The 9983-nt window shown below is 35.6% G+C and overlaps 1 long non-coding RNA gene across 1 annotated transcript; it reads right to left on the bottom strand.

Moving 5' to 3' along the window:
* Nucleotides 1–4085: 4085 nt before the first annotated feature.
* LOC117668916 (uncharacterized) lies at nucleotides 4086–9701 on the bottom strand. Its single transcript, XR_004592335.3, has 4 exons — nucleotides 9606–9701; nucleotides 8584–8649; nucleotides 7679–7732; nucleotides 4086–4437 (listed from the first exon to the last, which is right to left on the bottom strand). It is a non-coding gene; the product is annotated as an uncharacterized LOC117668916 (long non-coding RNA).
* Between the last annotated feature and the right edge of the window lie 282 nt (nucleotides 9702–9983).

Below are 9983 nucleotides of genomic sequence, written 5' to 3'. Positions count from 1 at the left end.
AGAGTTCTATGATGCTATGCAAACAACAGATTTATTCTGCCATGAAGTTTCACAGGCTACATCTGCTTCATTGGATGCATCAGTTAGGAGAACATGCATACCATGTTGTTATGGATGGTCATTAAACAGTGAAGAAACAGAGAAGACTATTTGTATGTGTAACCCGATTAATATGCATTTGTTTTAAAATTCTCAAGATAATGTATAGGGGAGTCTCCCAGTTTTATCTCTAAGCAGGTTAAATCCGGGAAGAGTGTTTGGCTGAAAGTTTAAGTGAGCATCACTATTGAAGAGGAATTTGAATATGGGTTTTCCTGTTCCTATTCAAATACCTTAACCAGTATAGTATATTGGTTCTCATAAGTTATTTACAAGAAAATATCTGACAGATTTTTGAGCTCATTTTATTAACACTGATTTGACTATAAATAATCAGCAATTCTCTTTAATTTAGCCAGAAATAAACTCAAATAAACCTTCAGTCCATAAGGTTTTTAAACCTTGATATTCAATCTTTGCCAATCAAATGCATGCAATTTCTCAAAAAGTTGCTTTTACATTTTGTATTTTTTAATGCAACTCTGAACCATCATTCTTAGAATCACTGACAAAATTTCAAGCCTTGAAGAAAGACCATGGGAGAATCTGGCTGCTATTTTCATGAATACTGCTGCTGATTCTAGGTAACTAATGGTTAAAAATGCTAGACATAATTTCAAATCTACTCAAGGTGAATGTCTCAGAAGAGAAAGGGACCAAACAGACTCACATAATTGTAATACTTTTCTGAAGCTCAGATAACAATGCTGATGCACTGGCTCAGTGTCTAAGACGCTGAGCTTGTTGATCGAAAGGTCGGCAGTTCAGCGGTTCAAATGCCTAGTGCTGCATAATAGGGTGAGCTGCCATTACTTGTCCCAGCCAACCTAGCAGTTCGAAAGCATGTAAAAAATGCAAGTAGAAAAATAGGGACCACCTTCGGTGGGAAGATAACAGCGTTCCATGTGCCTTTGGCGTTTAATCATGCCAACCACATGACCATGGAGACATCTTCAGACAGCGCTGGCTCTTCATCTTAGAAACGGAGATGATACCACACCCTAGAGTAAGGAACGACTAGCACATATGTGCGAGGGGGACCTTTACCTTTACCTTTAAAGCCACTTCTCAAGTTGCTTCAAGCTATGCTGTTGTTGCATAAAAAAGCTTTCACGTCATCTTTGTACATAATGTTAGATATTATTCATGATCTATCTTATATCTATACCATTCATATTTACATTTTTTATTTATTTTAATGGATTGGAATGATCCAGACTGTTATGTATTATGCACTGAATGAGTACTTAAAAAGATGTGTGCTTATATGGTCTCCTTACCAGTCTGTGCTTTCTGCCACCCTGGGGTAATATTGCATAAATATTCTATGCAGTGGTGCTTCCAAGAAATAGGTATTTCCAATGTAAAATATCTTTGTTAGAAGATGGATGGAATAGTAATTCAAATCTAGTGACTTAGAAATTCTTTTGAATGTACTTTTGACTGCAGGTGGCGATAAGTTACATTGCATTGTGTTGCTTTATTGCATGTTACCTTGTTACAAATTCTTATGACTCATAGAAAACATGAACATGTGAATTAAAAAAAAAAAATTCAGAAAAAGAAACCAAAATAGGGTCTAGTTTTTGGCTAAATTCCCTGATGATGTTAATACATCTGTTCTTTTCCTAGAAATGAAAATTCTACTTATAATAAGTATTTTCATACTTATTCCTTTAAGTATGAAAATGTCATATCACTGCATTGAACAATTAGAGTCAAAAATCAAAATTATATATTTTTACTTTGTCTTCCTCGCTCTCTTTTGCTCTCTTCCACACACATACTCACATACTTTGCCTTTTCTGATAAGCTCCTAAAAGTCTAGTTCTTAATTAAAATAAAATGGAAAAGCAAATGGTGACTCACTTTGCTGACTAGCAAATCCAACATTCCTCAAATCAATATTCTCCTTATGTTCTGAAGTGCAATTCTCATAATTCTCATTTAACTTGGCCTATATCTATACATATTGTATATTGTTACCTATATGTAATACACCTGTAAGGTGCCATTAGTCATCTATCATATCTGACTTTGAGTAATAACTATTCATAATAAGAAGAAATTGGACCAATTACAAAACACTGAGTTACATAGAACTTGTTTTGTACAATGGAACAATCAAAACAGACAAATGAACAATTTGGTTCCTATTTTATTTCAGAATATGAACATTCTTCTTGGGTATAACTTGGCACTATCTAACTCTGTCTCTATTGGCAATATATAGCCAAACAGAAGGCTTGGAAAAATATATAAAATATATACAGTACAATTACACAATTTGAAAATGTCTTATTATCTATGCATTTCTGCCTTTTTTGTGAGTCATGTAACACATTGCATTTTCTTTAATAGCACTGTCAGTTAGAATGAGAAGAAAATGAATAGAAATCAGTGGTGGATTGCCCCTGGTTCGGACCGGTTTACAAGAACTGGTAGTAAAACCAGTGGGAGGCCCTGCCCACCGCCCTGGATATCGTCATCAGCGATCTGCGCATACGCAATCCCATTGCGAACTAGTGGTAAAGGTAAGTAGAACCCACCCGATAGAAATGTATACCCATACCTTTGTTATCCAGCCCATGAAATCATCAGTCATTGATTTTCCATAATATAGGTAGTCCTCAATTTAGAACAATTCATTTAGTGACTATTCAAAATTAAAACAGCACTGAAAAAAGTGCTTTATGACCATTGTTCACACTTACCACCATTGCGGCATTCCCAAGGTCAAGTGATCAAAATTCAGATGCTTGACAACTGACACATATTTATGACACTTCAAGTGTGCTGGGGTCATGTGATCACCTTTTGCAACCTTTAGACAAGCAAAGTCAATGGTGAAGCCAAATTCACCCAACAACCATATTGCTAACTTAACTGTGGCAAGAAAGGTCGTAAAATGGGGAAAATTCACTTACCAAATGTCTCATTTAGTAACAGAAATTTTGGGTTCAATTGTGGTTATAAGTCGAGGACTACCTGCATACATATCCATGTTGAGGTATATAAACTTTAGGATACAACTGTCAAAACTGAAAGCATAATGGTAATTCTAATCTAGATACCTCTTAATCTACATTTGTCAGTTTTCTGTTTTAAAAATATATAGCAACTGCTTTTTTCTGATAAATAATAGCCTGAGTATTGTGGATTATTTTATTTTTTTTATAAAATCTAGTGACTATATCAAGCTATTATAAAATAGCTTGAGGTTGCAGTTTTGGGTTTTGTATGATTAGCCCTCTTCCTTCAAATGCAATCTTAAATCAAACTGTATGAAGTACACAATAAAAGATTGGCAATGTACAAGTTTACTAAACTTTACAAAAATATTAGAACACACATTCTGAATTATTCTGAATAAAATTAATGAGATACATTTGAGACAATGGAAATAATCTCAGACAATCAAAATAAATAAATAAAGTTAGTTTGGATAAAAAGTTTTAAGAAGTGAAGAAATCACGCATATACTCCAAGGCAAGGTCTTTTTCTATAAAGGGAAAGATTGTCAAACTTTTATTTAAAAGTCTAATTTGCAAAACTCAAAATCATTTTGGTACTCATGTACTACATTTATCTAAATCCTCTATGTTTCCCACACCACGTATATAATATTATGGTCTATTATTGCTGAAGTTTGGATTTTGTTTTATTTTATCAAAGTACATCAATGAATTCAGCAGAATTCTTTCACTGAAGTAACAATAAAAATTATTAGTATCTTAGGCTATACAAATCTAGAATATTTAGAATTAAAAATAACTAGTTTATAATGAGATGTTTTGACAATTCTGTTTCTTCAAATAAATCAAATTAAAAATTAAAAAAAAATTCCAATTAAAGGAGGGGGGAAAAATGAAACATACATTTCCCAACAGGTTGGGATATCAGCGATCCTAAATTCAAAATAGTAGGAGAATCTAGAATGAATGAGAAAGTTTTTATTAAAAAACACAACTATATACAAAACATATGTGAAATGGCTGTAGTTTATGAAAACTACTATTCATCTATTACACTATTCTGTTAGTGTGAGTCCATTAATCTGTATTACACATGACTACAATTGAAATCAGAATTTCAAAGCAAAGCAATTTTTCTTTTCTTTTTTGCAGCACAAAGCCTGCATTATAGTATAGCCAGAACTGTGGTGCAAAGGGGCACACCACATCCCCTTTAAACTGCTTTGTGCTTTTTTTTTTTCTTCCATAGTGCAAAACTAGTTCCAGTCCAGCTCAGCAACCAGGCAGGTTAAGTCTCATCAGCAGCAGGGGCAAAAATATGGTGAAGATCAGCTGGGCTGGTTGAGGCAGGGCAGCAGGGGATCTAAAAGACGCAGATGGAGAGGAGTCAGGTGGTGAGGAAAATCGCAATTGTACGTTCAGGTGAGTTGCCAACCACATGTATTTTGAGCATGTGACTGCAGAGGCACTGCAACAGCCATAACGTCAGGTATGAGTCATAAGTCTCTTCCTTCAGCATCATTTTAACTTTGAATTGTTTCTAAATGAATCATTGTAAGTCTAGAACTATCTGTATTAGCTTTATTTTTTTGCCTTGCAACCACATATTGTAAATGACATTCTTTATTAATGTATACATCTTTGCCAGTTTAATTTGGGGGAAGTTTTCAATGTAGCTATATTTCTCTCCCCTCCCCTTATTATGTGCATTCACCCACCCTTCCCAGACATATGTAAGAAGCATATTTAGCCTGATATGTCAAGCTAGACGTTATCCCTGATCTGGATTAGTTCAGGCTGAATTAATTATTTTTTTAACTTTTACTTCATTGATTATTGATTTCCTGTAATTAATTTTTATTTCATTATTATTTTTCCTTATGAACATTTCAACATGCTTATTGCACTATATTCCATTGCAGTGGAATTAAATTGACTTTGGCCCAGAGATTTCTTCAATGTATAAAGGCATTTTTTAAATATTAGCCAATTTACAAGATAATTTAAAAACAAATGATCTTTTGTCCTGAAAGGAAGAAATAGGAGAGAATATCATTGTTCTATTTAAAAAAAGTTATGAAAAGGAGGCCAGTTATTATAGGAAAGCACATATAGCTATAGAAATTAAGCTAAAGCAGTGGTTCTCAACCTTCCTAATATCGTGACCCTTTAATACAGTTCCTCATGTTGTGGTGACCCCCAACCATAACATTATTCCTAAAACCATTGAAAATATGTGTTTTCCTATGGTCTTAGGCGACCCCTGTGAAAGGGTTGTTCGACCCCCAAAGGGGTCCCGACCACAGGTTGAGAACCACTGAGCTAAAGAAAGATAGTATACAGTATATTAAGCCAGTATATTTTTTACCAAACGAATCAATTTATAGACATTTTGTATAGCAGATTAACCAAGTGCAATTTTCAAGCTCCTGAAACACTATGGTAATTCTTCATTTGTTTCCATATTTTTATTCAGCTGAGCTAATTGAGTAGGCCCTCTGGATATCTTTGAAATGCAATAATTCTCCAATTCACACTTCTGAATTAAATTGCTCAACACTTCTTGCTTCCATTAGGAACAGAGGACATTTTGCCTTTATCCATTGAAGGAACATGTGCAATGAATGTATCCTATTTGTTTAGCCTGTAATAAATCTAGCCTTTAATAGAGATATCTATTGATCATGTGTTTACTTTACAGATCTTCCTGCATATTTAAAACTGACATCTTGGAACACTACACAAAACTACATTCTTTGATTCTTTTATTTAGTAGGTCAAATCATTGTTATGTATCACTGGGATGCTGCATTTTAATTCATTTAACATTTTAATCTTCCATCAGTTTTTCATTTAAGAGGATTTCACTGCACATGCTAGATTTGTGCAGTAAATTCATTCTTCTAACAGTTTTATATATTCATCAGAAATTCATTTAAATAGATTCCACAATATATCGTATCTACTTCCACTGTTACTTTAGGTCAGCTTGTGATTGATGCAAAAGCAATGAGGTATTAAAAGACATGGGAAATATCCGAAATTAGAAAAAGTTCAAAATGTGTGTCATTGTAAGGGCATGACACTGCTTAGATATGCAAAGGGAGGGGAATTACTAAACCATTTTTCGCCAAATCTGTGAACAATAAATTATTTTCAGCTCTTGTACTAGAAATCAGAATTTACACTGATTAAATTTTTCCTTTAAGGCAAAAAATAGCATTAATACAGTACTACAGCTACTTCTAAACATATGCCATAACAAAAACAAGCTTTAAACATTTGCTTATAAGAGTAAAGGCCATTTAAATTAAACACCATAGTAGAAGCTAAAATGAAATAAAATCAAATCTAAGCTCAATACCTCAAAATCTATAAAGTCAGGCAAGCTTGAGCATCCTATCTTTCCCTGTAAATCTTTTGGAATGAGTCTGTTTTCAAACTTCTAGAAGGCCAAAGAAATTGGCATTGATTCTGAAAGCAGCACCTACAATCCCATATATTTTGAGGAAATGGAGATATATTCATAGCACTTTTTCCTAGAATGCATGGATTAGCAAGGATGACTACAATTGGAAAACGGAACCCATACCTCTGTTGTGCACATTATTGCTCCACAGATAATTGCTAGCACTTTGTGTTTCACTAAAAGTTTATCAGTGTATGAACTAGAACCCAGATATAAATGTTCTCATCATGGCAAAGTCAAATGATAACCAATAATGTTGCATTCTTGATTAACTGAAGTTTTTCAGTGGTCTTCAAAGATAAATCTAGGTCATTGCATTACAATTATATAAACATTCCATATAGTGATGAGAACATGAATTATTGTTGCAAAAGCCTTATATTCTAGCCTGGAATGCAACTGGTACACCAACTAAAGATGAGCAAAGCCTCCTTACTCCCTCTGGCTATTGTTTCCACAAAGCATAAGCTTCAAGCTTGGGAAAACCTGATTCAAGTATTCGATTCTTCAAGAGATAAAACTGGATAGATCAGCATATTTTTTGTGAATAAAGAGCTATTTTATTATGCTGGGATTTAGCTCCCCCCCCCCCAGTTTTTCCCAATATTTGATAAAATTGTCAGGGTTCCAAGTAACACTCCCAACGAAATCAAACTCTGAGGCTTGAATTTCCTCAAAGCTAACTTTTATTAGAGATGTGATATTGGCACATCTGTAAAAACCTGAATCTGAGAACATCCAGGTTTTCCACACCCAAAAGAAAGTTCAAGACCTTGCCCCTCTCTCACATGTTCCCCACACATCCAATCAATTGCTGTCCAGAACAGAAGTTACCTCCTCATTCTTCTCCACACAGCTGCAGGGTCCCATGGCCTTGACTTTCTATAAAGAATTTTATTGTGACTACATATCTTCTTTTTTCTATGCAACCCCATCCCAATTTCCCCCAGTAGGATTTGTGGCAGGCCTGAAGCCTGAAGGCGCAAAAGTAGAAATATGGCTTCCAGGTCTGACAAAAATTATGCTTAACAGTAAAAACATCTCCTTGAAAAGCCATATTTTCCTATGCTTTCTTGTCTAATTAATTTCCTAGAATTTATTGGTAGAATTCCACACAGGTCTTAACTAGGGTTACCTTGTTTAACTCCCAGCCTGTTGTGACTCATAGCTTGTACTTGCTTTTTATGAGCTGTGAACACAAAATGAAAAGAAAATTATTCATAATACTTGAATATATATATTTTTGCAAAAACAGTAATAAGATATTTATACATTGTTTCAAATGCTCTCTTAGATTTGGATATTTTGGATTCAGTAGCATTTGTAACTATTACAGTCAAAATGAAATGATAGTAATGACAATTCTGCATTGCAGCCTATGTTGCTTGTCTTTCATTCTGCTACCAGCTGAATCTTAAGCAAACTTCAGAAATTCAAGCCAAGATTTCAATGAATTGGCAATGGGCTGGGCTAGAATTTAGTCCAGAGTAGGTCATCAGAATTTCTTGTTGTCTATCCACCTGCATCTGACCATTCTATCTCTTGCAAGTCAGCATTTCTAGCTGACACTCTGTCGGTCCTACCTTTTCCAGTTCCAGTTCCAGTTCCAGTCCTAACCCTAACCCATTACTAGTTTCTACACAGGGAGACTTTCTCAGATGTTTGCATACAAGAATGTGTCTATAATTCTTTCCACATATTTACTTGGAATTAATGCAGATCTTTTCTCTTTTTTTCCTTATGGTACCCTCCTTACTTTGATGCTACAATAATACAATACCAGGCATTAGGTAGCAGGCTGTGTTTTAATTTCCACATTCCTTTACAGGTCCATTGAAATATTGTACCAAGGAAGAACTGATATCTCAGCTTAATAGAAACAAAGTAATACTTACTGTGTAGTGGGCTTCAGTAGGCAAGAAGCAGACCAGCATAGCTATGTCACATGAAATGTCTAACCTATATATGTAACCACTACTCCATGGTCCATCAAGGGTTAACTCAACTACACAACCCATAACTCCCACAATCCCTCCTTACCTTGACTCCTCCCCCTGGGTACAAAAGGACCATCCACATGGGCACCAGGCAGTTCCAGATATATACCTGAGGAGAAAGGACATAGGTCAGTTACTATTGCATACTTGAACCTGTAGTATACTTTAAACTGCAAATAAATAAACTGCAACAATTACTACTTTTTATCGAGAGTTATTGGGTTAGATCCTCCCTTTCTAACAAGCTACAACAACTTTTATTGACTCAAAACTGGAACTGAGGAACAGCAGGCAAATGCCTATAATTTATACCCTACTCCATAGGGCCTTAACCAATCATAGTTCTTGAAAAAGCCCGCCCAAATATGAATGTTCTAAGTTTCCCTCCAAAACAGTTGGAGTTAACAGTTAGGGCAGAGGTGGTATTCAGCCAGTTCTGACAGGTTCTGGAGAACCGGTAATGGAAATTTTGAGTAGTTCGGAGAACTGGTAAATACCACCTCTGGCTTGCCCCACTCCATCTATTCTCTGCCTCCCAAGTCCCAGATGATCGGAGTCCCAGATGATCAGCTGGGTCTTCTTTTGTTGCCCTGTACAGGAGAATGGAGCTGGAAAGCAGGTTAGTGGGGTGGGGAGGGAATGGGTATTTTACAGTATTCTTCCCCTGGAGTGGGATGGAAATGGGGATTTTACAGCATCCTTCCCCTGCCATGTCCACCGAGCCATGCCCACCAAGACACACCATGCCCACCAAGCCATACCACACCCACCAAGCCACACCCACAGAACCGGTAGTAAAAAAATTTGAATGCCACCAGTGAGTTAGGATCATCTAAAGGTTAGTTTCACTTTAGCAGGGCTTAACACAACTGTATATATTCAATAGATAACAATACTGCTGCAACATTGCCACTTAAAAATATTTTAAGAAATAAAAAAGGGAAGCTTTACAGAACTGTGCAAAACATACGGAAGCATGTTTTACCATGCTTGGCAGAAATGCAAGGGATGTAAGAGTTAAATGGAGCATGAGCTTCCAGATATGGGGATAGTTCATTGACTTACCAGCTCTCAGTAGAACAATTATTAGAATTGTTAGAAAGTGGTTCTTTCCAATAGTGAACATAGCATCCTAGCAATAAATGTCTGCCTAGGGCAACAACAAGCTGCTGGAAGAAAGTGGTGTTTGTCGAAACTGCAACCAATCCAAGCTGGGACTGCAGTTAGAAGAAAACAAAGTACTGGAAGACATCTGCTTTTAGGTTCTTAAGAAGTCTTGGTCAAAAACCCCAGACAAGTCTTCAAACTCAGCTGTCCCAATAGCTAGGTAAAAGAGAAGATGAAAGCTTTGGGCAACAAGGAGGTAATATAAAATTGAACATGTACAACTACTTCAAGCAAGAACCAGTCTTTCTGTATTAATCCGGAATATTTTAATGCAGA

Source organism: Pantherophis guttatus, chromosome 5, assembly GCF_059756535.1.
Source record: "Pantherophis guttatus breed Tessera chromosome 5, ASM5975653v1, whole genome shotgun sequence".
NCBI classification, from domain to species: Eukaryota; Metazoa; Chordata; class Lepidosauria; order Squamata; family Colubridae; genus Pantherophis; species Pantherophis guttatus.
This window is presented reverse-complemented; position numbering and strand designations above follow the sequence as displayed.